The sequence below is a fragment of the Sebastes umbrosus genome, chromosome 20, assembly GCF_015220745.1.
Source record: "Sebastes umbrosus isolate fSebUmb1 chromosome 20, fSebUmb1.pri, whole genome shotgun sequence".
In the NCBI taxonomy this organism is placed as follows: domain Eukaryota; kingdom Metazoa; phylum Chordata; class Actinopteri; order Perciformes; family Sebastidae; genus Sebastes; species Sebastes umbrosus.
The window spans coordinates 25,749,440-25,776,622 of NC_051288.1; the positions used below are offsets into that span (position 1 = coordinate 25,749,440).

At 43.2% G+C, this 27,183-nt stretch overlaps 1 long non-coding RNA gene across 2 annotated transcripts in view; it reads left to right on the plus strand.

Moving 5' to 3' along the window:
- Positions 1-27,183, plus strand: part of LOC119479041 — a 130,026-nt gene that overhangs the window by 86,054 nt on the left and 16,789 nt on the right. For both annotated transcript variants that reach the window (XR_005204588.1, XR_005204589.1), the window contains exon 4: positions 9,999-10,170. This is a non-coding gene — a long non-coding RNA (uncharacterized LOC119479041). The remainder of the gene's footprint in view (positions 1-9,998; positions 10,171-27,183) is intronic.

The window sequence follows — 27,183 nt, forward strand, 5'->3', positions numbered from 1 at the left end:
AAAACTACATTTTACAAGATTACATTTGAACACATCATGATAACGCACCATAATGGAACTCAATGGAACGTCTGTTAACGTTCGCTGTTAGGTGCCTTAATTACATGGGAGAAGTTTTGTTTTCACGGATTTCTGATAGGTTTAGGAAACAAACCTTCTTGGTGAGGTTTAGAAAAAGATCGTGGTCTTGGGTTAAAATAAACCGCGCTGCCCACCGGCTGCTGACAGCTAACCGCTAATGTTAACTAGCTCTCCTGCTGATTTCAACACGGACCTGTTGTTCACAATGTAGCTTCACGCTGTTGGTGCGTTAGTAAATAGAGCGCACTCTGGCACAAACTGGACCGAATATAACGTTACCGTTCAGTTATTCAGAGCACCTCGCTCTCGGAGCGGCGGAGCGTACTCTGGGCACTCAAATAAAAGCATTAACGCCGATCTCCCGATCGCATAGTTTTACTGAATATCGGGGCATCCCTGATAAGTTATCAGTAACATTATAGCTGTGAATGAAGCAGTGCAGCGTGTGTACAGTTTATTTGCCGGTGAATAAATGCTACATCACTTAAGGTGGACTGTTAAGGTGGACCAGCTGTTCTCCTTTAGGTGACAAGCCGCTCCTCAGAGGTTTGCTCAGCTTTTCATTTAATTTGTAATATTTCTTTTAACCGTTTAACTGATAGCGTTAATCGGTTAAATTTCTTAATGTCGGTTAACAGTTAATTATTAACATCCCTAGCTGTAATCATTCCTCTCCACCTTGGCTGTAAACCGATCTCTTCCTGAGGCGACTACACTGTAAGAAACGGGGTGAAATGGAGGCTAGAAGAAGCTGGAGAAACTAGAGGCACCTGACTTACTGAGAACAGGAAAGCCTGTTCGTGGTGCTAAGTGTTGACCTGTTTGTGTTAAGCTCCAGTACAACCATGAAGCCACATTCCAGGGAGCGGCCTGGTTTAATTTTGGACATTTATAAGCAATCTGATTGAGAACAGAAAGCGAACGGATGAGGGACGTTGTATCCTGCCATGCGAGTTGTGTTTGTCACAGTGTTATTTCATGCTCCTGACTGAAACGTCTTTGATGTCTCGACCCCAGCACGTTGGTGGACTGTTATGACTGGGTGGCCACAGCCACTCTGTGGGGAAAGTCTCTGTGTAAACACAGTGAATCACAACCACACATTCAACGGTAAAAAGTTCTCAAGCACGTCCTGTGAGGGATCTGGAAATGCCCTCTTTGATATCACTCTGGGAAGAGATACGGAACTCGACGTCGGGACATTTAAAGCTTCCACCGTAACTGATGAAATCGAGATTGTGTCGTCCAGCTGAAAGCCGGCCGTCACCTACGCTGGTAGGTGTGTTTTTTGTGCATGTGTGAGTGGGTGTGTGGCGTCCACTGTGTACCGTGTGCAGGAATAGCTCAGGAATTCAAGCCTCACTCGTAGGAATGTGGCTTCAATTAGATCCGTCTGATTTAGTCCACAAAGCTGAATGAGTCAGGAGCGTTCGGCCTTCTGATAACTATTGTTTTGACCCCACATTCTTTCCTTTGTGTTCAGGGTTAAATGTGGCGGTCAGTGAATCTGAAAAATAACATTTCACACTTCCCACCAGAGGAACTCTTCACCTGCGATTCAGGTGCAGGGATCTACATCCCAGATTGGTTCCTGAGGTTCTTTCCTACCAGGAAACATCTGAGAGGAGTTTACAGTTCTGATCATAGCAAAGAACGTATATTCATAAGAAGTCAAAGTTAATTGTTCATTCCATGGCAAAGTTAGCACCCAGCAGCAGAGCTACGCCTCAGCCATTTTGGACTGAAAGCGACTACTGGACGCCAGTAAAACGACCGCCTACAAAGTGTCGTACAAAAGTAAAACTAAATTATTTCTATTCTATTGTCATATTCAATGTCTCTAATGAAATGTCCTATGTTGAACAATACTATATTATAAATATGCATACTTTTATAACTATTTATTTATTTATTTATTAAACTTTTTGCCCGGCTGCTTCCCAGAGGAGCATAAAGTGAGCAATGGACGTAAATGGAAGTCCAATCCAAAATGGAGTCAAATAGACCACAGACCAACAATGTACAAGAGGGTCCAACAGACCACAGACCATGGATGTAGAAGAGGTTCCAATAGACCACAGACCATGGCTGTAGAAGAGGGTCCAATAGACCATGGATGTAGAAGAGGGTCCAATAGACCACGGACCATGGATGTAGAAGAGGGTCCAATAGACCACAGATCATGGATGTAGAAGAGGGTCCAACAGACCACAAACCATGGATGTAGAAGAGGTTCCAATAGACCATAGACCATGGATGTAGAAGAGGGTCCAATAGACCACGGACCATGGATGTAGAAGAGGGTCCAATAGACCATAGACCATGGATGTAGAAGAGGGTCCAATAGACCACGGACCATGGATGTAGAAGAGGGTCCAATAGACCACAGATCATGGATGTAGAAGAGGGTCCAACAGACCACAAACCATGGATGTAGAAGAGGTTCCAATAGACCATAGACCATGGATGTAGAAGAGGGTCCAATAGACCACGGACCATGGATGTAGAAGAGGGTCCAATAGACCACAGACCATGGATGTAGAAGAGGGTCCAATAGACCATAGACCATGGATGTAGAAGAGGGTCCAATAGACCACGGACCATGGATGTAGAAGAGGGTCCAATAGACCACAGACCATGGATGCAGAAGAGGGTCCAATAGACCATGGATTTAGAAGAGGGTCCAATAGACCACAGATCATGGATGTAGAAGAGGGTCCAATAGACCACAAATCATGGATGTAGAAGAGGGTCCAATAGACCACAGATCATGGATGTAGAAGAGGGTCCAATAGACCACAGATCATGGATGTAGAAGAGGGTCTAATAGACCACAGACCATGGATGTAGAAGAGGGTCCAATAGACCACAGATCATGGATGTAGAAGAGGGTCTAATAGACCACAGACCATGGATGTAGAAGAGGGTCCAATAGACCACAGATCATGGATGTAGAAGAGGGTCTAATAGACCACAGATCATGGATGTAGAAGAGGGTCTAATAGACCACAGACCATGGATGTAGAAGAGGTTGTGTCCTGTGCGTTTGCCCTGTGTGTTAGTAAATAGCCGACAACTCCATTAAATCCTGTTGATGTCATGCTACTAGCACTACTAGCTACTAGTAGCGACGTCAGAGACGTTAATACATCCACCACGGTACAGGCTGACAGCATACAGCCCATGGGTGTGTTAGAAGATAATAAAAGTGATGTATTACAGCCAATATATCCATTATTACAGCCGCATACAGCTAGCAGGAAGCTAGCAGGAACCAGATATGTCGTATGAGCGTGCAGGGCGGTTCAGTCCCGTGGGGAAAATAACTCTGGATTCAGCTGTTAGTTCATTTTACTACTTTTAGGACATAATGATTTAAATGAGGGATGTTTAAGTGTTCCTACTCTGATTTACAGTCGTCCCTTTATACATCCATGGCCAGAGTTTTGTCTCTTTGCTTCTATACTCTTTGACATATCTGACTGAACTACGAGCCTCGAGGCTGCAAAGCTGTTTTGCGGAATTAATTCAGACTGCAAACTAACCCTGTTGTCACTAGGATCAACATTAGGATTGGGATCCGGGAATTTCTCTTTGAATGTTTTTGACATTTAAACAGACGTTATGTTGCCACCATAAGACATGCCTCACACCCACATACACATCACAGGTTGGCGTCCGTTGTTGCGTCAACATACCGACTGTCAAACTGCCCAGTGTCAACATGTCGACATGTGTCGACGCTGCAGAAAAGCAACAGTTTTGTTTACGTCTGCTTCCTGGATTGGTACATCGCAGCTGCTGTACTTTGATTATTTGTTCTGCATTCATGGTGATGTGTGCCAACGGCGTTGAATAATGCAATGTGTTTAAGTGAGAAAAAGACAGAAAAAGTCTGAGTCCAATTTATTGGAAAAAGGATAAAGCTATTTCAAAAGTATGTGCATAAAGACGATTACCTGTCCGGTACCTGAGGGAATATCGACAGTGTCGGAGATGTCAGGTTCATTTACTTTTTGAGACATCCTTTATTGATTTGTTTGGGAAGAGGATTTACTCGTGGCGAAATAACTGAACAAACACAATTTCTATTTTTTGGCTGGACCGCAGAGGGCTGATGAAGTTACACGATTGGTCAGCCGAGTGTTGGAGTTTCCTCATTGGCTGTTGCTCTTTCCAACTGAAAAGGCGGAAACAGTCCTTTTTGCGAATGAGCCCATCCAGTGCAACGCGTCCGGCTCACGAAACTTGGACCAAACTGTGAAACTAGGCGATCTAGTTCTAAAATGAAACCAGACTCTGGAGTGGCGTCGTCTGTTTCACTCTTTAAATGTTTTCAGAAGTAGATTTTGGTGGATTGTTTAGAAGGAATAACAGAAAGTTTACAAGCAGGCCGACATGTTGTTTACTGTTTTAAACGGCGAGCAGAAAACCAGGACCCAATCAGATGCATTCCACAAGAGGGTACGTCACCGCTTGAACGGCCAGTTGAGTCAAAGAGTATAGAAGCAAAGAGACAGAACTTTCAACCGCTGTTGCCGCCATTTAGGACTGAAAACGCTTATTATATTTATAATATTTAATTGTTCAACACAGGTCATTTCAGTACTACCGAACATCAGTTTTACTGGCGTCCGGTAGTCGCTTTCAGTCCAAAATGGCGGAAGCGTAACTTTACTGCTGGGCGCTGACGTTGCAATGGATCGAACAATTGACTTTCACTTCTTGGCAATATATGTTCTTTGGTTGTGTGGAGCAGGGCTTCCCCTAGTGTCCTCGCTGGACCTGATGGACGTGTAGCGCTGGATTTAACATTACAGACATGAACACTGACTATCTGTGTAACAAATTAGCCACAAATTCCCAGACTGACCGTACACGGCCCAGACATTTACAGGGTTTGGACCAAGTCTTGCTGTTGTTCATTGCTGAATTGAACTCTGGATTCTTTATTTTTGGGTCAATCTGGACTTGGGACTTTAGTGCAAAGACTTGAGACTTACTTGTGAGTTACAAAACAGTGACTTTGTGTCTCACCTCTGCTCACTACTGATCGGTTAGGGCCCCCCCCCCAACAAAACTCCCCCCTTCCCAACAAGAAAACATGAACAGTCAGGAAATGGCACTGGCTCGTACCAAATAGCTTCGCTTCCAACAGTGTGCTGCCAAGCCGGGACCAGCTGGCGGGCTGACTGGAGTTGAGGTACTCAATTTCACCTCCACCATTCTCCTAATATTGTTTCCTATATGGCAACCCGACAACCAAACCTCAAAAAATTTATTCAAGTCATTTGCCTCTCACCAAAGCAATGAAAGGAAAGGAAAATGATCTAATCCACTTCCCTCGGTAATGCCTCACAAGACAATATTTACTAATTTGCAGAATCGATACCACTGGCGGGAAAAGGAGACAAAATGGAGAGAAAGAGGAGAGATTTTTCATCCAAAAATTACACTCCATTTACATTTTCTCCGTCCAAACATCAACACTGTGTGACGGGCCAACGACCAGCCTCTAATGGCAGCGGCCCCAGTGTGAGACCTCTGCGTGACCGCGCTGTGGGCCCGTCTGCATGCAAAGACCTCCGTCTCTCACCTCAACATAATCCCACACAGCTGAATCCAGTCACCGGGAGACCTCTGATAACACCGGTGCACCCGGCTAAAAATAATTCCAGAGGATTAAATGTGGGCTGTTATAAAATCAAGATGCGTCCGTGACTTCGGGCATGTCTTCAGCTGTCCATTTTTAATCACCGCAATCAAAACAAGCAGCGGTGTGAAGCCGAGTGCACTTTCTGACCCTCCTTTCATGTCTCCTCTTGCCTTGTTTTCCATCATCCAATCTCACTTGATCGGAATAATTTCGGCACTTTTTCCTGTTTCCTGTTTGGATATCTGGCCTGCTGCGTTAACCACTACAATTACTCAAAGAGTGTTGTTGAGGATGTATTGGAAAAGCGTGAGGAGGATGAGAGCAGGAGGAGGGGGAATGGCTGATAGCATGACGGAGGTGCGTAAACGGATGATTCTGTTGTTGCCTGGGAAAGTACAACAAACAAACCCGTGGAAAAAGATGTTGTTTACACTCGCAGACAAAATCTTTTTTTCATGTCTTTTGTTCGAAATACCAGCAGACGTGTTCTATGACAAAAGGTGTTAAACCTTGGATTTCCTGGTAGAGGGAATATTTGGAAAGTGAACATGGAAAATGGGCCGTTTTTTCCACTCGCCTATCACACCTGATTTATTTGAGATATTCCTGGAAAGTCTTGCCATTGCTGCTGTCTCTGCCTACCCACGCGAAGGCCGGACTTCGGGCTCGCCAGGCGCCCTTAATCACACACCACGCAAACACTTCTGAGTGATCTGAGGCCGCCAGAGTGTATTTCCAGATATTAACATAACCGCAAAAGGAAACAGTTATGATTAAAAATAATAATAAAATTTACAGAAGAGGGGGAAAAAAGCAGCCAAATTAGACCCAGCTGGAATGTCGGCGGTGTAGTCCACAGTCGGCTGCTGCTGTGCAGCCAGTGTGGTCAGGGATTGGGGGTGTATTGTGTGCAACCAAGCCCTGTTACTCTGATCTGCAGTATCACTGATACATTACATTGTGGGTCCCGTTTGTAGCATCTTGAAAACTCAAACTTATTCATCAGTTTTTGGCCACTAGTGCAGAACAACCTGACGGTCACAGCCCTGACAAATGATCAGCTCATAGCGTTTTCACTTTTCTTCCACATCCAGCAGACACAGATCAACACTTTGACCTCGGAGTCATGTTTTTATCCACCTGATGAATGTGCGTCCAATATTCACTGTACTTTTAGCTCTGTTTTGGTCTCCACCGACCACTGAGAGAAATATTTGGCTCTTTAGCTGGTAGACGCACCCTTGCCAACCCTCCCGATTTTCTCGGGAGACTACCGTTTTTAATCTAAAATCTTTAATTTTAATTTTTTTTTCCTTTTAGTTATCTCAACATGTTTCTGGCGCTGTACAGCGTGTATAATATCTACTGTTTCCACCCAGACGGCAATAGAGCTACACTAAATGTCGTTTCCCAGCGGAGATGCTCGCGACACCGCAGCACAGTTTGAGCTGCACTCTACACGCATCGCAGCAAAGCTGCCGTGGCGTGGCTCAAGCCATTATTGGCAATAACGGGTTTCAGAGCGCAGTGTTGCCGTTGTCGCGTTGCTTTTATTATTGGCCTAGTTTAGACCAGAGATTCACATAAATTCACGCCAGAGGGGCGAATTATTCAGTTTTCTTTCCTAAGAATTAAAAGTAAAATTAAGAATAGGTCTATTTAACATAAAAATACTGTTACGGTGTACTTATTATTTTGTTATTTTCATTCCTTTAAAGTCAACAGAATGCAGGAAACAAAGTCTCTGAAACTTCTCCCTTGCTTTAGTTTTGAAATCCTCCCTATCTTTGAGGTCTCAAGGTTGGCAAGTACAGGTAGATGTTCTAATTTCTTCACCATCTACAGCACTCGCTAACTTTGTTTGTCTGCAGTGTGGTGTTGGGCAGTTAGTGAGGGCTGCAACTAATTATTATTAACTATTATTTTAGTTATTTATTCATAATATTAATGAATACTTATCTTTTGATGATTTGCATGATTTGTTTTGTCTATAAAATGTCAGAAAATAGTGAAATATTGTATTATTATTTCCCAAAGGCCCAGGTCATGGGTTCAGATAGCTTCGTCCAACAGTCCAAAACCCAAAGATATTCATTTTAATATCATATATGACAAATAAAAGCACCAAATCATCACATTTGAGAAGCTAGAGCCAGCATTAATCAAAATAAATGCATTCATTTTATGTTATTGATTAATTTATCAATTGGCTAATTGCTCTACAGGTAGTGTACAGTGGGATATTTGATGGAGAAACAAGTGACGGTCCAAATTCAGGGTCCTGGTTCTTGCTTTTTCTGGAGTTTTCAGAGATATCACACATCTTCATCAGCAGTGAAGCTGGAGGATGAAGCAGATTTATGATTTGTCTTATTTTGTCACAAACTTTTGCATTCAAAGAAAGAAATAGTCATATCTCACTCTATGTATTTTGATGCAGGTTAAACATATCTTATCATTTTTCTATTGGAAACATAACAAGAATTGTTCCGTTGTGCTGGAGGTGTCTGGTCTCTTTGTTTGCTATCTGTCTGATACACACAGTTTCCTCCATACAGGGGTGTCGTTGGGGTCTACACAGTTTGCTGTAATTCCCCAAAGAAGTACACAATACAACAAGCACCATACGCCAACCTTCTTAAAGGGTTAGTGTTATTTCAACAATATATTTTTAATCTGCATCTGGATCCAGATCTGATCTGCATAAAAATACACACTGATGACGGGAGACACGTGTCACATTTTTCTTTTCGTGAATGACGGCCGTCCGTGTGTGAGGTCAGCAGGCGGTCAGACTCGGTCACGTCTATTTAAAGACGCTTTTGTGAAGACCTGAGTAATGTGTCATCCCTCCTAATCCACCTCAGGCGTTATCAATCTTCTCAGTCACACCAACGGAGGTTTGGAGGGAGAAAAATGTTCCTTTGATGACGGTCCAGATTTGACACGAGACCAAACACAATCTGGAAGATGGAACTATTCCATTGTTCTGCTGAAGAGACCAACGATGTGAGTTTGGCCTGGATTTAAAAGGATGCACGGACCACTGACCTGAAACCCTGAACATGTTCTCCAAGGTTTACATGTCCTATATAGTTTCCAAATACTTTCTACCTTTATAGATCTTTTTTCTGTTAGTACACATGGTGAGGTATTTAGCGGGCGGAGCGTTAAGTGGAGGCAGAATAATTCTCTGAACACGTTAGTTGGCTAGAAAGTATTCTTGGCTTTTTTTCTTGTTTATTTTAATAAACAAGAACCAGCGCTGTCCACTGTTGGGCTCATTTTCTAACTAGCCAGTCGCTAAATGAGTAAAACTTAACAACTTAATGCTTCATCCACACACTCTTGTCACAGCGTAGGAAAGCACAGTGCTATCGCCAGATGAGGGACAACTTTGTTCGCCTCATTTTCTGTTTTGCACGACAGCATAGCGGAATTAGCGAGCTAAGCTTGCAAAGTAGCCAGCCGTCCGACCAGCGGGCTGGTGGCCAACGGCAGCGCTGTAAAGATAAATTGAGGGTGTATAAATCTTAGCCTATAGTTAACTATCCTTCAGTAAAGTCAGTCAGAAAGAGAGTCGGACAATATGGGCGAAGCGTTTCAGAGATGCAACAACACAGCAAGATGACATTTTAGATGTGTAACTTTAGTCCACTGCTAGTGTTAGCCTCCAGTCTTTCCTTTGTTTTGCTTCCAGCTAACACCGTGATGTAATCCTTCCCACCCTGGCATTAGGTTTTTGGGTTGTTCGTCCGTTCTCGTGAATGTGATATAGCTTGACTGGTTGGCGGAGGCATACAACCACGAGGCGGTAATTCTGATTAATCATCGTTGTGTGCAAAGTTATAAATATATAATTAGCTGCACACTTTATTGTTAGAGTAGGGAGGGACTGGTCAATGTTGGGTGTTCTTTCCCTTCAGCACTCGCCAAGGAAGGAAGCAGTTTGGTGGTATCAGATGGTTAGTTTTACCCGTTGGACTTCTCAGGAAATATAAAGAAACTATGGGCATTGATTCCCAGGCATCTGATTGGTGCAACGCTGCACTGCACCCTGGAAAGTGACGAGTGGTCCATTGTCCTGATAGATGAGTTGGTTCCTGAACATGACCTCATTCCCTCTCTCTGGGGAGGGGTCCCGAGCACAACGGTCAGGGTGTTGAAAACACACCTTACTGAGCTTGATGTGTAATAATAATAATGGGTCTGGTGATCATAAATTTAACACGTTATCCGCCGGGTTGTGTTTGCTTTTCAGCTTCCTGTCGCTGCCTGCAGACGACGACGGGGACGGCAGACAGACGATTCTGCTCCCGGCTGTTAAAACACATCGATTGTGCCAACGTGGTCGATTAAAGATCGCAGCCAATGAGGAGTCCAGCAGGCCCACATGCAGCTTCATCGAGAGGCTTCGCTGAGTGGAACGGGAGGTGAGTGCTGTGTGTTCGGTGCAGAACATTACCACCTATGGCCCCGGGGACTGGGTCATTGACCTGCTGTGCCATCTCCCAGGGGTCAAACCTGTTCAGGAGCTCTGTGGCGACCCGGTGGGACGAGCAGCATGTGATGCTGAGGACACGTGTTGGCAACATCAGCACCTTTCACTCACACACATACACTGCTACATTCACATGCTAGCTTCCAACACGTCACTTTTCAATAATCTGAGAGAGGATTTAAAGGAATACTTCACCCACAAATGACCAGTTTATCAATTACTCACCACATGTTACCTTGAATTCTTGAACATTCTCACACGCCTCTACGGTGAACGTAGAATCCTGCCTACTGCAGGTTTAACTTGACATACATTTTTTGGGTTCTTTATTTATGTTCTTCCCACTAACAAAGTGAACACCCGCTTATCACAATTGTCTTTGTCTCCTGAGAAGTAAATTATATTTTAGCGATTAATATTAAAAAAATATTTTATAAATAATAAAAAAAAGGGGAAAACAATCTTAAGGCTTGTATGAGGCCGAGATCCGGCTTCTGATTTAATAACACACCAATTAAAACGGAGAGAAGTTAACTGTGATGTGAATGGTTTTGAGTAGAGCTGTCAATCGATTAAAATATTAAAATACATAATATTAAAAATAATAATAATATTATAATACATGTCTGTAAAGGGGAGACTTGTGGGTACCCATAGAACCCATTTTCATTCACATATCTGGAGGTCAGAGGTCAAGGGACCCTTTTGAAAATGGACATGCCAGTTTTTTCTCGCCAAAATTTCGCGTAACTGTGGAGCGTTATTCAACCTCTTTCGCAACAAGCTAGTATGACATGGTTGGTATCAATGGATTCTTTAGGTTTTCTAGTTTCATATATCTTCGCTCTAGCTTTAAAGCTGAACCCGATACAACTTAATAATTGCAAGTTGTGTTAATGCATTAAAGAAATTAGTGACGTTAAAACAAATCTGCGTTAACGCGTTATCACGTTAACTTTGACAGCCCTCATTTCTTTACAAATTTAAATTTTCTTTTACAAATAATAAAAAAGGATGAAAAGGGGAAAACGATCTTCAGGCCTGTATGAGGCCGTGATCCGGCCTCTGATTTGATAACAAACCAATTAAAACGGAGAGAAGTTAACCGTGATGTAAATGGTTTTAAAAAGGTTATAACATGTTTGCAGTGGATAAAACTGATGAGAAGAACATATAAACTCAGAAAAATATACAAACCAAATTAAATTTCTTTACAATATTTAGGCGTCCTTAAAAAAGACACAATGTGAATTAAAAATTTACTTTTTATTATCTAAAAAACTAGAAATTAGCAGTGATTACTGAATTAGTTATTATCTGTCTCACTCAGCAGGACATTCAGTCTCACATGAAGCCGCGTGAGCTCCAGTACACTGATAAACGCAGCCTGACCCGAGGTGCTGTTTTCAATAAGTCGAGAGGGAAAAGAGTTGAGTTCAGTGAAGCAGCTCCCCGGTATCAAAAACATGATTCATGTTGTCCATACGCACAGTTAACGACACGCAGCAGTGGCCAAGCGGAAAAAGCTGCCCTTGTTTTCCAGATAGAAATAGGAAATCAACTTCCGACCTTTAACAGCGGAGGGAAAGAAAATAAAGATGAGGAGGAGAGGAACAACACAAATAAACAAAGCAACAACTGTAGTAACAGGGACATGTGATGTTACTAAATCATCACACAGAGTTGGTCTTTATCATATTTTTAATACTTTAACTCGTGTATCTGGCAACAAATAGATGATGATTGATGAGAGCAGCAAATGTTTTTTTTATTTCAAGTCAATTAGGACACAAAGAAAAAGAAAGAAAAGCAGAATTAAGTGTTTATACTGTAAGGGGGAGGAGGTTTGTTGTGTAATTGGTTTAATACCATCATTTATTTCATTAGGTACCAAAATAATACCCAATTAAACTCTCATTCTACCACCACACCATTTAAATGTGTGAACAATCTCGCCCCAGCTATACTTTGTCCATAAGTCACAAAAATGAATACCAATAGATAATAGCCACTACTAGGGGTATCAATAAATGGTAACTGCAGAGCGGCACAACGCAAAACAACGTTCAGTTAGTCATCTTTTTCAGTAAAAGGAACACATTTCTGTAACGCCCTACCAACGGAAATCAAAATACAACCTGACCTGAAAACGTTTAATGAAAAGGTGAAACACTGGCTGAAACTAAACTGAACCTGTGATCACTGATTTCTGATTGAGAACACACGTATGTAAAGTGATAGTAATGTACGATGTTGTATAATGTGATTTTTATGTGAGATGTGGTATTTTTATTTTTTCTTAAAAGCCTGACGGACAAGGTCTGCAAATTATCTACGGCTGGAAGTCCTATTACATACATTGCATTGGTTGCACTTTAATTAAATGTAACAATGCCTACATGTATTGTCCCTGTCAAATAAATAAATAAATAAATTAACAACATAAAACAATGACAGATATTGTCCAGAAACCCTCACAGGTTCTGCATTTAGCATAAAACAATATGCTCAAATCATAACATGGCAAACTGCAGCCCAACAGGCAACAACATCTGTCAGTGAGTCAGTGTGCTGACTTGACTATGACTTGCCCCAAACTGCATGTGATTATCATAAAGTGGGCATGTCTGTAAAGGGGAGACTCGTGGGTACCCACAGAACCCATTTACATTCACTGATCTGGAGGTCAGAGGTCAAGAGACCCCTTTGAAAATGGCCATGACAGTCTTTCCTCGCCAATATTTAGCGTAAGTTTGTAGCGTTATTTAACCTCCTTCATGACAAGCTAGTATGACATGGTTGGAACCGATGGATTCATCAGGTTTACTAGTTTCATATGATACCAGTATCTTCACTTTAGCTTTTAAACTGAGCCCGCTACAACCTAAAAATCGCAAGTTGTGTTAAAACAAATTTGCGTTATTGCGTCATCGCGTTAATTTCGACAGTCCTAATTACAATCAAATCAGTATTGAATGTCGACCTCTTCCCTTTAGAGGTCTGTTTTGTTAATTAAAACTAGAACGATGTTGAGCGTCACATATGTTTTAACCCTTGGAATCGGACTGTATGGAGTCTTGATAACTTGACGTGTTGTTTGGACATGTGACTAAGCAGCTTCAGCTGATGTCTGAACTGGAGTCATGTGGGGTACCTTTTGAATTTCTGCCCCTGATTTGAGTGTTTGTCATCAGGACATTTGAGGAGCTGTTTTTGTTACTTTATGTCAAAGTAGCCGCTGATTGTGTTTAAAATTCTGATCAGATCGTTGTCTTTTATCAGTTATTTATTATTTATATATTATTATTATTAATTATTTATTCTTTTTTTTCATTTATTATCTATTCTAGTCTTGTTTCGAATCCAACAGCAGAGCAGGTAACTTTTAGAAAGTCTCCTCACTAATGTAATTGTGTTAAATTCCTCAGAATAACAGCGGGCATGTGCTTGGACCCTGATCTGATTTAAACTGATTTATTGGAAGTGAGCAATGACTCAGATTTTCCTTCATGTGTGAGAGATCTACAGTACTTCCTCTGCAGAAGGGTGGTCTTTGTGTGTTGTGCAAATCCATTTGATTGGTGAGAAGGTTCCATGGCGTCCGCCCAGATATAGTTGGATTTATTCCTCTAGTTTCAACATAATTATGATGATGTAAAGTCTGCTCAGCAGGAGCAAAGCAAAACGTCCTTCACATCTCAGGTGATGCTCCTCATGACTGATGGGATCGGGTTTTGTCACGTGTCTGGGCCGGTTCCAGGAAGACGTTCAGGGGCGACATCAGATCAAACGGGCGCCCGTGCAGCCGGTAAATAATCAATGTCCATTTGGAGAATACAGGCCAGTAGGATGTGGCCAGCAGGACCGGGACTGGACTCTGAGCTCAGCTGTGAGGGCCCCGACCTCTTCAGTCAGGGGGGAGATGAACGGGGAAGAAGGTCAGTGCCAGGGGCCTAATCCATTTCTCTGGCCCCCCTCTCTTCAGGGGCTGTTGTCAAGCCTCAGGGTAGGCAACTGTATCAACACGATCTGGGGCTCCGTGTGGTCTCGTTCACCCAGACCCCTCTGAACGGACACCAAAGCCGACTGTGCACATCGAGCAAACACGGGGACAAACAGCGGACGCTGAATAACTATCGCCCTCTGGGGGGGCAGCTTTTTGGGGTTGCGGATGGAGTTCAGAAAAAATGCTTCAAATACAGGCAGCTCAGACCTGCGCATGTGCAGACTCGGGTGTATTTTGGCAACGGCGCAAATACAGTCAGAGACAAAAATATTGACAGGGAGAGCAACACAACATACATCAGCAATACGGCTATGAACCGGTTAAGAAGTGGCAAAGAAAGCCTCGGTTAACCCGCTACACAACAGCTTTTCATCTTTTTCTCTCCTGTGACGGCGAGTTTCTTTCCTCCAAAAGGAGGAGCGCAGCCTCGGAGATGACGCCATGCTGGTCTGGTCTATAGCTCGGAGCCATAAAGCCATGCTGGTCTGGTCTATAGCTCGGAGCCATAAAGCCATGCTGGTCTGGTCTATTGCTTGGAGCCATAAAGCCATGCTGGTCAGGTCTATAGCTTGGAGCCATAAAGCCATGCTGGTCTGGTCTATAGCTTGGAGCCATAAAGCCATGCTGGTCTGGTCTATAGCTTGGAACCATAAAGCCATGCTGGTCAGGTCTATAGCTTGGAGCCATAAAGCCATGCTGGTCAGGTCTATAGCTTGGAGTAGGGTTGTTAATAATTAACCGTTTAATCGTTAACTGACATTAAGAATTTTGAATGATTACCGATTGGTAATCGTAGTGGCCAAACGGCGGTACTACAACTTCCGTGTCCGTCACGTGATGCCATTGGGCCCAAAAAGACTTTTTCCCATAAACTCACATTGGGAAAGAGATGTCTGTAACTCAGAGGATTATTTTTTTTTAGGTGAATTAACTCCCCAGTATGACTACTAGCCCTTATTTAAATCATCAGGTCCTAAAAGTTGTAAAACGCACTAATAGCTGAATCCAGAGTTATTTCCCTTCCTCCATTCATGACCGAGGCTGGAGCGAGGGCTGGGAGGCGGAGTTAGCAAGCCGCGATGACGGCGTGACTGCTATTACCCTGTGACCGAGCCGTGTGACTGAGCCGTGTGACCGAGCGGACGCCACTGCGCCTGCTCCGCGGGCCAAATGGATGCGGAAGATCGCCGGAAGATCCGGGTACTTTTCCACTCAGAAGTTGAGCCATTTTGGCTCCATGCACCACCGAGCAACTCTCAGAGGAATGAACGGGGCCTCGCCTCCAACGCTGTATCCAGTTCTCTTTATACAGTCATGCTTAAGCTGAGGAGTCGTGGCATTTAGTCACCGATGATTAAACTGTACACACACTGCACTGCTATGCTCACAGCTATAACCCCATACTCGCCGCCACACACACACGGTCTGCTGGACACTCGTTAATGTTACGCCGGGTTTACAGACCGTATGTGTGTGACAACAACGGGCACGAAGACATTAGCAACGCTACAGCTGCTAACGTAGCACAAACACACAGACGGTCTATCAGACACTCGCTATCGTTACGCTGACAGACACACAGCTGACAACCTGCTAAACTAAACTAAATGATGTGATGGAGAGTTAACGTTACTGGGAAAGTGGCTGAATGTCCGCGACACTACCCGCAGCACCGTGGCTGCTACAGTAACGCTCCCTGACGGGTGAACTGGGGACTCAGTTGTCTTGTTGTGCTCATACACTGCAGCTGGCGCATTGCTGCGTTCGTCACACTAATCTTGTTGGGTAACGGTTAATAATTCGTTAACAAGGGTCAGTTATCAGTTAGAAAAAAATTCTAAATTAGCATCCCTAGCTTGGAGCCATAAAGCCCCTCTATTAGTTCTTTTTTAGGACACGGCGGGGGAACACATCGGAGGTCAGCGTTTCTTGAGTTATTGTTGGTGCAACCAACACAGCAACACTTCAGCATAGTGTTATTACTATTACCCATTAGCCACTGGAAATATGGCGTGATGGCTGTTGATCTATGACGGACGAGGACAGTAAAAGTCACCCCCTGGCATGGCTGACATGCTTCCTGAACACGCTCCTTTGTTATAATGTGCCGTTCAAGTGTTGGATGTCTGTAGTTGACACAACCTCAGCGGGAGGTGATGTTTCTATTGTCAGCCTCGCTGTTGTAGTTCTATATGTTCAAAAGAAAGTCTGTCATCGCGGGCGGTATGGTGACAATAGAAATGGCATGTTGGCCTTTGCTGGTAAACACGCAGTCAGAACGACACGACAGGCTCCTCGTGTGTTATGGCAACACACAGATCAACGTGCAGCGTTGGTCACCTTCCACTGCAAATGTATTTTGGTAACCCTCATGTGAGGATTCAGAGTGTGTGTAGTGGAGTGCATCTGAACAGCACAGTGGAATCATTTCAGCAGGAGCTGATACCTGCATTGATGATTGATCGGTGATTGATTAATGCCAAAGTACTGTCTGCTCTGCCTGTGCTGCTTAGAGATGACCTTAAACGGTAGCTCAGCGCTCAGTAAAGCTTTGTTTTGAGTGTATAAAGGCTTTCTGGTGTTTGGGTTGGGAGGCTTTTATCACTGAGGTGCTATCAGGAAGGCGATCACAAAGAAAAGGATATTTAATGGTGTGGATGTTTGGACTGTAGACCCAGACTAGACCCTAGACAAGCCTCTTGCATATTTTACCAGCATTTGGCTGGTGCCAGTTTCCAACCCTGGTGTAAAGCTGTAGGTTTACAACCCGTTTGTGGCCCGAATTTTGACCTGCAAGACTTATTGTCGGACCGAATTTCAGCTTCATCGGGCGTTGTTTGGGGGGGGACCGAAGACCGATTAACTCCTCCCGACCGGCCGTCAGACAGTCGGATGAATTTCTGGTCATCTGTCCACAGGCTCTCGCACAGTTGAAGCAGAGCCACGGGCTGATTCCCCAACGTCAGTGCCTTATTTCTACTTTTTTTTTTTTACAGTAATCAGAGTGTAGCTATCAAGATAACAATCTAAAGCGTTTTCTGAGCAGCAGAATCCCTTTTAGAAAACCTCTCATTCTACCGCCCTGCACAGCCGCTGTTGCCGGACGCAGATCTCTCCACCCCCCGACGGAGCTGAACCTGCATGATTTCGTCTGATTTCGCCATAATCCGACCCGGTGGCACCGATGACGAGCATTCAGAATGCGGCCTGGTTTATGGCCGCCGTAGTGAAGCCGTCATCATGGCTTTTGCGTTGTGCGTGAAGGCTCCCCAAGTTGTTGCGACGCTTGGTCATGCACCTCTGAATTTTTGTAACAACGCAGTGCGGTTTTCATTTCAACATGGACGCCTTCGAGGGAAGACTGGCCGAGCAGGTTGGCCTGTTCAGACATCTCTACGTCAGTGTTTACTACTGTTGTTTTCGGTATCACTCGTTGACACCCTGCTTATCCACAGAACGTTTTGTTTGTATGCCTCCTGGTGTTTCGGAGCATACTGCACAAACGCCTCTGTGCGTGCTCGTAGCGAAACGGCGTCTTGCGCGAGTACAAACAAAGCTTGATGCTGATGGTGTCGTTTACTCATGTAGGTCATATAGAGGCATGTTTGTTAAATTGAGACCGTTTCATAACCAGTTAGAGGTTCCTCGTAGTAACTTTAAATAATGAGTTGATCAGTGTATTAGCGGAGCTTTGTTAGCTGCTATTCTTCAATAAAAATAAGTCTACTAATACCCCCCATCTGCCCCCCCCCCCCAAAGCAGTCAACCGCTGGCTTGTATGAATATTTATTTTATATTATTCCGGGAAATTATGCAGGTCAAAATTGGAGACTTGAATGTTTTTGTTTTCAAGTCTCTAGGCAAGTTAATTCTTTCGGCACTCAAGTCCGAAGTACTTCAAGTCTTCACGTTTGTCTACAGCTCTACCTCCAAACCCTCCGCTCGCCACTTGGCCGAGCTCGGTGCGAGAGTGCCACTGCGTGCTGTCGACTTCCTACCGTTCAGGTCTCAGGTCACCGAATTCGCAGCCGTGATCCTGTCCAGCCTCGGGGATCTGTCATTACCGGTAGCTCTTAATGTTTGAGAGTGTCTCGTTTAAGTCTCAGACCTCCGATGGATCCGGGCCCAGAGGCCCGCCGTGACCCCAGGATGTACAGCAGGAGTTGCAGCAGAGGTTTTTGGCAGGGCCCGCGGTTCCCGTGCAACTGTTTGCTAATGACCTGCACAGCTGTGAGATCAGGAGGAAATGTGTTGAATAACGCAACATGGCAGGCCAGACTTTCTCTCTCTGACTAACATCCAAAACATTTCTCTTCTAAGTATTTTATTTTTTATTGTCTCATTGTCAGAGTGTCTTTCAAAGCTTTTCTACATGTAATAGATCATATTCTGGGCTTATTTTACGACTTCCCATAGCCTGTCTTGGACATGACAAAAACCTGGCCAAAAATCAGGCCTTTTCTTGGCAGCTGTACACAGACATAACATTTACATGGATTGTAATATTTCCAGTATTAACTTGATTAAGACAACACCCTGAATAAGAAACTCATGCAAACAGCATTTTCTGATTATACTGACCCTGAAAGGTTCTAACTGAATTAAAAACTTGGGAGTATTTTAACTTTCACATCAATGAAAGGGCGGTTTAGAAATGCAAACACTCTCAAATCAAACAATAAATCATTCAAGTGTTTTAATGGCGTTCTGGATCACGTACAGATCTGTCGGTTCAGGCACCTTTTGATCACAGAAACAAAATAAATATATAAATAAATATTAAGCTCCCTTTTATCTGCATTATAGTGTGAGTGATTTTTTAGAACAGGAAACCAAACTGTGAAAACACCTGTGAGTCGACATGTAACAGGTCAAACCACGGCGTAAAAACAGACAGCTAGGTACACCACAGCAGCTAAATGACTGCTAAATGGGGTTAGTGGTGAATATTGGAAGTAACCGCTTCACCTAAATGACTATTTGGAAATGTACAGTACGATGAAGTAGAGTAAGGTCAACAGTCGGATCATAACATAAAGTTTATGGCTCACTTAGTTGTACTGGACGGGACTGTTTGATGCTCGCTGCCCCGAAGAACTGCGTGAGCTCTGAGGTAACCTTTGGGCAAGGAAACTCTTATTACAGTTTATCATGGTTGACCTGAACTGATCCAGTCAAGTGGATCATTCAGAGAATCAAATACAGATCTGAACGGCACCAAAGGGGAGAAAACTAATTCTATCAGCACTACAGAAATATCAGTATCTCTACTCCGCACTGTTGTGCTGCCACGAAAAACACTTTTTTATTCCTTTTTTTATATATATGAATGCATCCAGTCGATGTCTGATATTCACCTGCTTCATGACTACTTTTAGTGATAAAAAAAAAAACTAGGGCTGTCAATGGAATAAAATATTTAATCGCATGATTAATCACACATTTTTTATCTGTTCAAAATGTAGCATGGCGAGGAAAGTTTGCCAAGTTATGATTTGAGCATATTGTTTTATGCTAAATGCAGTATCTGTGAGGGTTTATGGACAATATCTGTCATTGTTTTGTGTTGTTCATTGATTTCCAATAATAAATATATACATACGTTTGCACAAAGCAGCCTATTTGTCCACTCCCATGTTGATGAGAGTATTAAATACTTGATAAATCTCCCTTTAAGGTACATTTAGAACAGATAAAAAATGTGTGATTAATCACGATTAACTATTTTAATTGACTGACAGCCCTAGATTAAACTAATCTTTTGAGAGCAACTAAAGGCGTGTTTAGTACTTATGTTGGTTTGTGTTCTGTTTTGGGTTTTTATATGAAGCCAACACTCGACACCAGACGTGATGTTTTTAGGTCAGCCAGCAGAAACACGATGCCCTGAAACAGTTCGAGGCGTCGTTCATCGGCATGCTTACAGCTGGAGCTGCGTTAGCTCTGCTTTCATGTGCCGTCAGATGTCTCTCTGCTCACGTATGCATCTTTTCGCTGCAGCGATTACATCTTTAAGGAGAGGGGAGCTGACCACCTTACTTTGAAAAGGAAATTAGGAATGGCATTCAACACAACAGGAAGACAAAAGGACAGCGAGGGGTCAGGCTGAGATTAAGGGCAAAAACAGGTGTATTACTGCCCTGTTTAGTAAATAGTGAGATCCAATCTCTCAGCCTTCCCGTTCCGCTGTCTGTTTGAGGGTAAATACCACCATGTGGCCCTGCAGAATAAATAAAGAAATGACAGAGCACTTTTTGCCCGGGGAGCAGGACTACTGTAACAACAATCTAAAATTAGAGCTCCCATTGGTCGATATATGAAATATCCTGTAGTTCTCACTAGCTCAATCTATCATCGTACCTCATTATGGAGAAATCCAAACAGTCAAGTACCCGATGTTTGGGTGTTTTTACACCACCAATCTTGGACTCACAGATGTGTACGCTTTGAGCGGCTGGTTGCGTGCAAAATGACATAACGTTGACAGCACATGCTCGTGCGTTACGCTCGTGTGTTTGGGAGTGTTTTTCACTGAAGTAGATTACACGTATTTTCCATGCTGCTCATCCCTGTGATGTATTATCCACCTAATTCAACTGATTATGAAGCCTTGTTTAATGTATTTAATCACTGACTTAAGATAAGTCTGATTCCACTTTGCGACTCTCGTTGGGTAGCTTTCGCTAGGAATCTACTTTGAAGTGGAAAGCCTCTTTCCTGAGTGCACCTTGCAGAGCAGCGCCGGTGGAGGGGGACAGTGTTTTAGTGACAACAAAGGACAAACATGACATAAACACACAGTCGCGCTGCAAGCGATTTACTGCACCTAGGAAAGAGTGTGCGTTTCATTAAGGCTACTCGCTCATCTTAGATTTTCCTAAAGTCAGAGAAAGAAAAAGGGGTCGTTTGCGGATTCGGGTTAGGACGCTGAATTAATCTCCGTTGGGCGTTTGCTCGGAGGTTAACCCTCACGGCCTCCAGAGGATGAGCTTTGTGCAGACATGTACAACACAATGCCCGTGTGAAACGGCAGCCTGGAGCTTTTTCCCACCCAGAGGGGCGGTTTGGACTGGAAAAGGAGGCCGCTTTACCTGACCTCCACGTCGAAATGATTACCTCCTGAGAGGAAAAGAAGGAAACATGGAAAACTCTTGCAATGGAAATAAAAATATATGTTCTCATGAAGTCATCCGTTGAATTAACATGTTTGGATTTAACTTAAAGGACACTTTTGATTGAGTTGCCATTCACTGCGGACGCAACTGGAACTTTGTTGTCTCCAGTCGAAAGCTCGTTTCTAATTCAATTTAGCTGCCGTCGCTCGGCTTTATGCGTTGACATTTATATGAATTCAGCAAAAGCAATCCCCATGCAAGAGTTTGATTAGCTTACATTAGTGAGAAAATGTCATTGCTAACCAGCTAACTGCTTTCAGAGAAGATGATCTGATTAATTGAGGTGAGCTTCACAGATGAGCTTCGGGGGTGGATAGTGAAGGGACAGGAGGCGCATCAGTCTTTCTGTTTTCCTCCAAACGTAACTACAACAAGTCGTTGTCACAACTTCACTTCTCCTGTCAGCGATGAGGCGAAATGACGATGATTTTATTCTGTTTACAGCTCGATAGAGAGAAAACCATCGACTTCACAGAAACCCTCATAGGTACTGCATTCAGCATAAAACAATATGCTCCAATCATAACATGGCAAACTGCAGCCCAACAGGCAACAACAGCTGTCAGTGTGTCAGTGTGCTGACTTGACTATGACTTGCCCCAAACTGCATGTGATTATCAGAAAGTGTGCATGTCTGTAAAGGGGAGACTCGTGGGTACCCATAGAACCCATTTACATTCACTGATCTGGAGGTCAGAGGTCAAGGGACCCCTTTGGAAATGGACATGACAGTTTTTCCTCGCCAAGCTACATTTTGAACAGATAAAAAATGTGTGATTAATCATGCGATTAAATATTTTATTCCATTGACAGCCCTAGTTTTTTTATCACTAAAAGTAGTCATGAAGCAGGTGAATATCAGACATCGACTGGATGCATTCATATATATACAAAAAGGAATAAAAAAGTGTTTTTCGTGGCAGCACAACAGTGCGGAGTAGAGATACTGATATTACTGTAGTGCTGATAGAATTAGTTTTCTCCCCTTTGGTGCCGTTCAGATCTGTATTTGATTCTCTGAATGATCCACTTGACTGGATCAGTTCAGGTCAACCATGATTAACTGTAATAAGAGTTTCCTTTCCCAAAGGTTACCTCAGAGCTCACGCAGTTCTTCGGGGCAGCGAGCATCAAACAGTCCCGTCCAGTACAACTAAGTGAGCCATAAACTTTATGTTATGATCCGACTGTTGACCTTACTCTACTTCATCGTACTGTACATTTCCAAATAGTCATTTAGGTGAAGCGGTTACTTCCAATATTCACCACTAACCCCATTTAGCAGTCATTTAGCTGCTGTGGTGTACCTAGCTGTTTGTGTTTACGCCGTGGTTTGACCTGTTACATGTCGACTCACAGGTGTTTTCACAGTGTGGTTTTCTGTTCTACAAATCGCTCACACCACCTGCCCCATGACGCAAAACATCAACCCGATACACAGTAGATCTGTGTGACACTATAATGCAGATAAAAGGGAGCCTAATACTGTATTTATCTTTTTGTTTCTATGATCAAAAGGTGCCTGAACCGACAGATCTGTACGTGATCCAGAACGCCATTAAAAAACTTGAATGATTTATTGATTATTGTTTATTGCTGTCTGACCTAAAAGCATTACGTCTGGTGTCGAGTGTTGGCTCCATATAAAAGCCCAAAACAGAAGACAAACCGACATAAGTACTAAACACGCCTTTAGTTTCTCTCAAAAGATTAGTTTCATCTAGGGCTGTCAGTCAATTAAAATAGTTAATCGGGATAAATCGCAAATTTTTGTTCATTTTTTTGCACATTTGTTTGCAGATCAGTGAAGTAGTTGTTGAGTTATTTCAGTCTGGACCAAAGTGGCGGCCGACAGTCATGCCACTAACACGGCTAATAATATGATAGAAATAGGAATGTTAATAATTAACACACGGCCTTTTGGCACACTTGCTCTGTCATTGCGGCGGCGAGCACGAAGCTACCAGCAGAGCTACAGATGCTAACGTAGCACAAACACACACACTGTTTGTCGGACAATCGCTTTCGTTAATCCGGGCAGACACACAGCTGACAACCTGCGAAACCAAACTAAATGTGCGGTGGAGACTTTTACTGGGAAAGTGGCTGCATGTCCGCGACACTATACGCAGCATCGTAGCTGCTAAGTTAACGTGAACTGGAGACTCAGTTGTCTGTTGTGATAATACACTGCAGCTGGAGCACCGCTGCATGCGAGGCAGAAATCTTGTCGGTTAACGGTTAAAGGGACTATTTGTAACTTTCAGAAATGCTTGTTAACAGCGACACCTGTGGCCGTTAAGTCAACGAAAGTCAGCGTCGGGCTCTCGCTTGCTCGCTCTATATAGACATGAACGAGCATCGCTCAACACAGTGAGGAGACACACGTCAGCTAAAAGCACAATATCACTCTATATTTCAGCTGCTTGGCAGTAATGTTAGCTGACCAGACGAAGATCTCTCCATGAATCAATGCTGATCCTAGTGTTGGCTTTTCCTGCCTCAGCACAGGCTGAGGTAGCAGGGCTCCGCAGCGAGAGACGTTGTCGTCTCCGCCCGCAGCCGGAGAGAGCCGGAGAGAGCAGGGGAGACACCGGCACCCGGTCGGTAATGAGACGATAACGTTTCTCTCTGCGGAGCCCCGTCACTTCACAAGACACGGGAAACCTCTGTTGATCTGGAGGAGCTGCAGCAGTTATTTCTGCACAAACGTCCACTGTACATTCACTAGATATTCTCAGAGCTAAACTAACTCTCCTGCAGTGTGGAGTGAGCGCGCGTTCACGTCTAGAGGTGGAGTGAGTACGCGAGAACGTGCGCGCTGTCTGAGTGAAGGCAAGCAGAGGAGAGACAGCGGACACATGCGAGCGCGCATGTGTCCCGACCCGGTACATTTATACGCTTAAAAAGTTACAAACAGTCCCTTTAAGAATTTTTTTCAAAATTAGCATCCCTAGTTAGAAAAGAAAAAAGGAGTAGATTTTATGTAAAAGCCAGAGCCTCGATGTCCTCATGACTAATTCAAGGAAGAAAAACAGCAAAGAGTATCTTAAATACACACATCTGTTGTAGAAAGCAGTGTTTTTGAAAGAACACTTTCTCTTTCCTTTACTGTCCCATGTTTCCTCTCTCTTCCCTCCACATGTAGAAAATGAGGGGGAGCAGTGGTGAGCAGGTCCTGCAGGAGAGAGATAGACTAAGCACAATTAGGGGGCTGCATTCCTCTCGTTTTTCTATAAATACCCTGCACATTTCCTCTCTTCTGTCTGTGATTCTCATTAAACCAGTGGAAAAATCTGCCTGCCTTGCGTGGTAGAGAGAGCCCCTCTATTTCGCTCGGCCTCTGAGAGGGGACATACTGGGTGGCAGTGCTGGTCGGGGGATAATGGAGCCCTTATAGGCAGCATTAAGAGGTAGTGGAGTCAAAAAGGAAAATATATATCTGTTAATTCACCTGCTGCATGTCGGTTTGCAAACTTCCCCTGATCGAATAATGGCATTGCATGGTCAGGCTTTGACTTCTGAGTTCACTGAGTTCATGTGAACTTACAGAGCTGTGAAGTCTCTGACCTCTAAACGAAGGGGAAAAATGACATCTGTTCACGTTCAAGTGTTAAAGCCCTCTAGTGGCCGAAGTTATTATGACGGGGGCAAAGAAGGAACACACAGTCTCACGGCACTTTGTGCAATAGTCACGAAATTTAATATATTTGATTCGTGTACAGACGCGAATTTCCCTTTTTTTTCGTGACGCTCAGCACGACTTTCAACAACGTATTTTTGTGCTTTTTTCTACGAATGTCCAGCAACTTGTGACGAACATGTTCATTTCTACTCCAGTCTTTTCAAAATAAAACTACTTAGTTAGGTTTAGGAATAGATCGACTGGGTTAGGTTTAGGCAACAAACTACTTGGTTAGGTTTAGGAAAAGATCGACTTGGTTAGGTTTAGGCAACAAACTACTTAGGTATGTTTAGGAATAGATCAACTTGGTTAGGTTTAGGCAACACACTACTTTGTTTGGTTTAGGAAAAGATCAACTTGGTTAGGGTTAGGCAACAAACTACTTAGTTAGGTTTAGGAAAAGATCGACTTGGTTAGGTTTAGGCAACAAACTACTTAGTTAGGTTTAGGAAAAGATCGACTTGGTTAGGTTAAGGCAACAAACTATTTAGGTATGTTTAGGAATTGATCAACTTGGCTAGGTTTAGGCAACAAATTACTTAGTTAGGTTTAGGAATAGATCGACTTGGTTAGGTTTAGGCAATAAACTACTTAGTTAGGTTTAGGAAAAGATCGACTTGGTTAGATTTAGGCAACAAACTACTTAGTTAGGTTTAGGAAAAGATCGACTCGGTTAGGTTAAGGCAACAAACTACTTAGGTATGTTTAGGAATAAATCAACTTGGCTAGGTTTAGGCAACAAATTACTTAGTTAGGTTTAGGAATAGATCGACTTGGTTAGGTTTAGGCAACAAACTACTTAGTTAGGTTTAGGAATAGATCAACTTGGTTAGGTTTAGGCAACAAACTACTCAGGTATGTTTAGGAAAAGATCAACTTGGTTAGGGTTAGGCAACAAACGACTTAGTTAGGTTTAGGAAAAGATCGACTTGGTTAGGTTTAGGCAACAAACTACTTTGTTTGGTTTAGGAATTGATCGACTTGTTTAGGTTTTAGGCAACAAACTACTGTGGTATGTTTAGGAAGAGGTTGACTTGGTTAGGTTTAGGCAACAAACTATTTAGTTAGGTTTAGGAAAAGATCGACTTGGTTAGGGTTAGGCAACAAACTACTTAGTTAGGTTTAGGAAAAGATCGACTTGGTTAGGGTTAGGCAACAAACTACTTAGTTAGGTTTAGGAAAAGATCGACTTGGTTAGGGTTAGGCAACAAACTACTTAGTTAGGTTTAGGAATAGGTCAACTTGGTTAGGATTAGGCAACAAACTACTTAGTTAGGTTTAGGAAAAGATCGACTTGGTTAGGGTTAGGCAACAAACTACTTAGTTAGGTTTAGGAAAAGATCAACTTGGTTAGATTTAGGCAACAAACTACTTAGTTAGGTTTAGGAAAAGATCGACTTGGTGAGGTTTAGGCAACAAACTACTTAGTTAGGTTTAGGAAAAGATCGACTTGATGAGGTTTAGGCAACAAACTACTTAGTTAGGTTTTGGAATAGATCGACTTGGTTAGGCTTAGGCAACAAACTAGTTAGTAGTCTTACATGGGACATGAACACCGGTGTCCTGGGCAAAAGGATGCTAATAGTTTAGCCTTCTGCTAACTGCAGCCTTGAGCCATCGGCTGCGATATTGTAGCTCGCTAGATCTCAGATGCATGCAATATCAATGTGTAACTTTAGCCCACTGCTCTGAGGTGCTTCGTGTTAGCCTCCAGTCTTTCCTTTGTTTAGCCTCCAGCTAACACTGTGATGTAATCGTGACGTTGGTTGTAAAAAGGTCCATTATACATCCAGGATTTACAGTTAGACTGAACTCAGTAGAACTCACTATTTGCTTAGAAACTAGTAAAAGATGTTTCATTTAAAGTGTCCCAAATTCTCACAGTCTCGCTTTACAACCAGGTTTGATCAGCAGTCAATCATCAATAGTGTATTCAGACATATAAGGTACAGAAGGCGGGGAAATGGTGCCTGTGCCACACGTACGGTTAGGGTTAAGTTTAGTTAAGGTTAATTTTGCTCAAAGGTCACAACAGAGCAGCACCTACCTGAGGTAACAGGAATGGGCCAACCTGAAGGT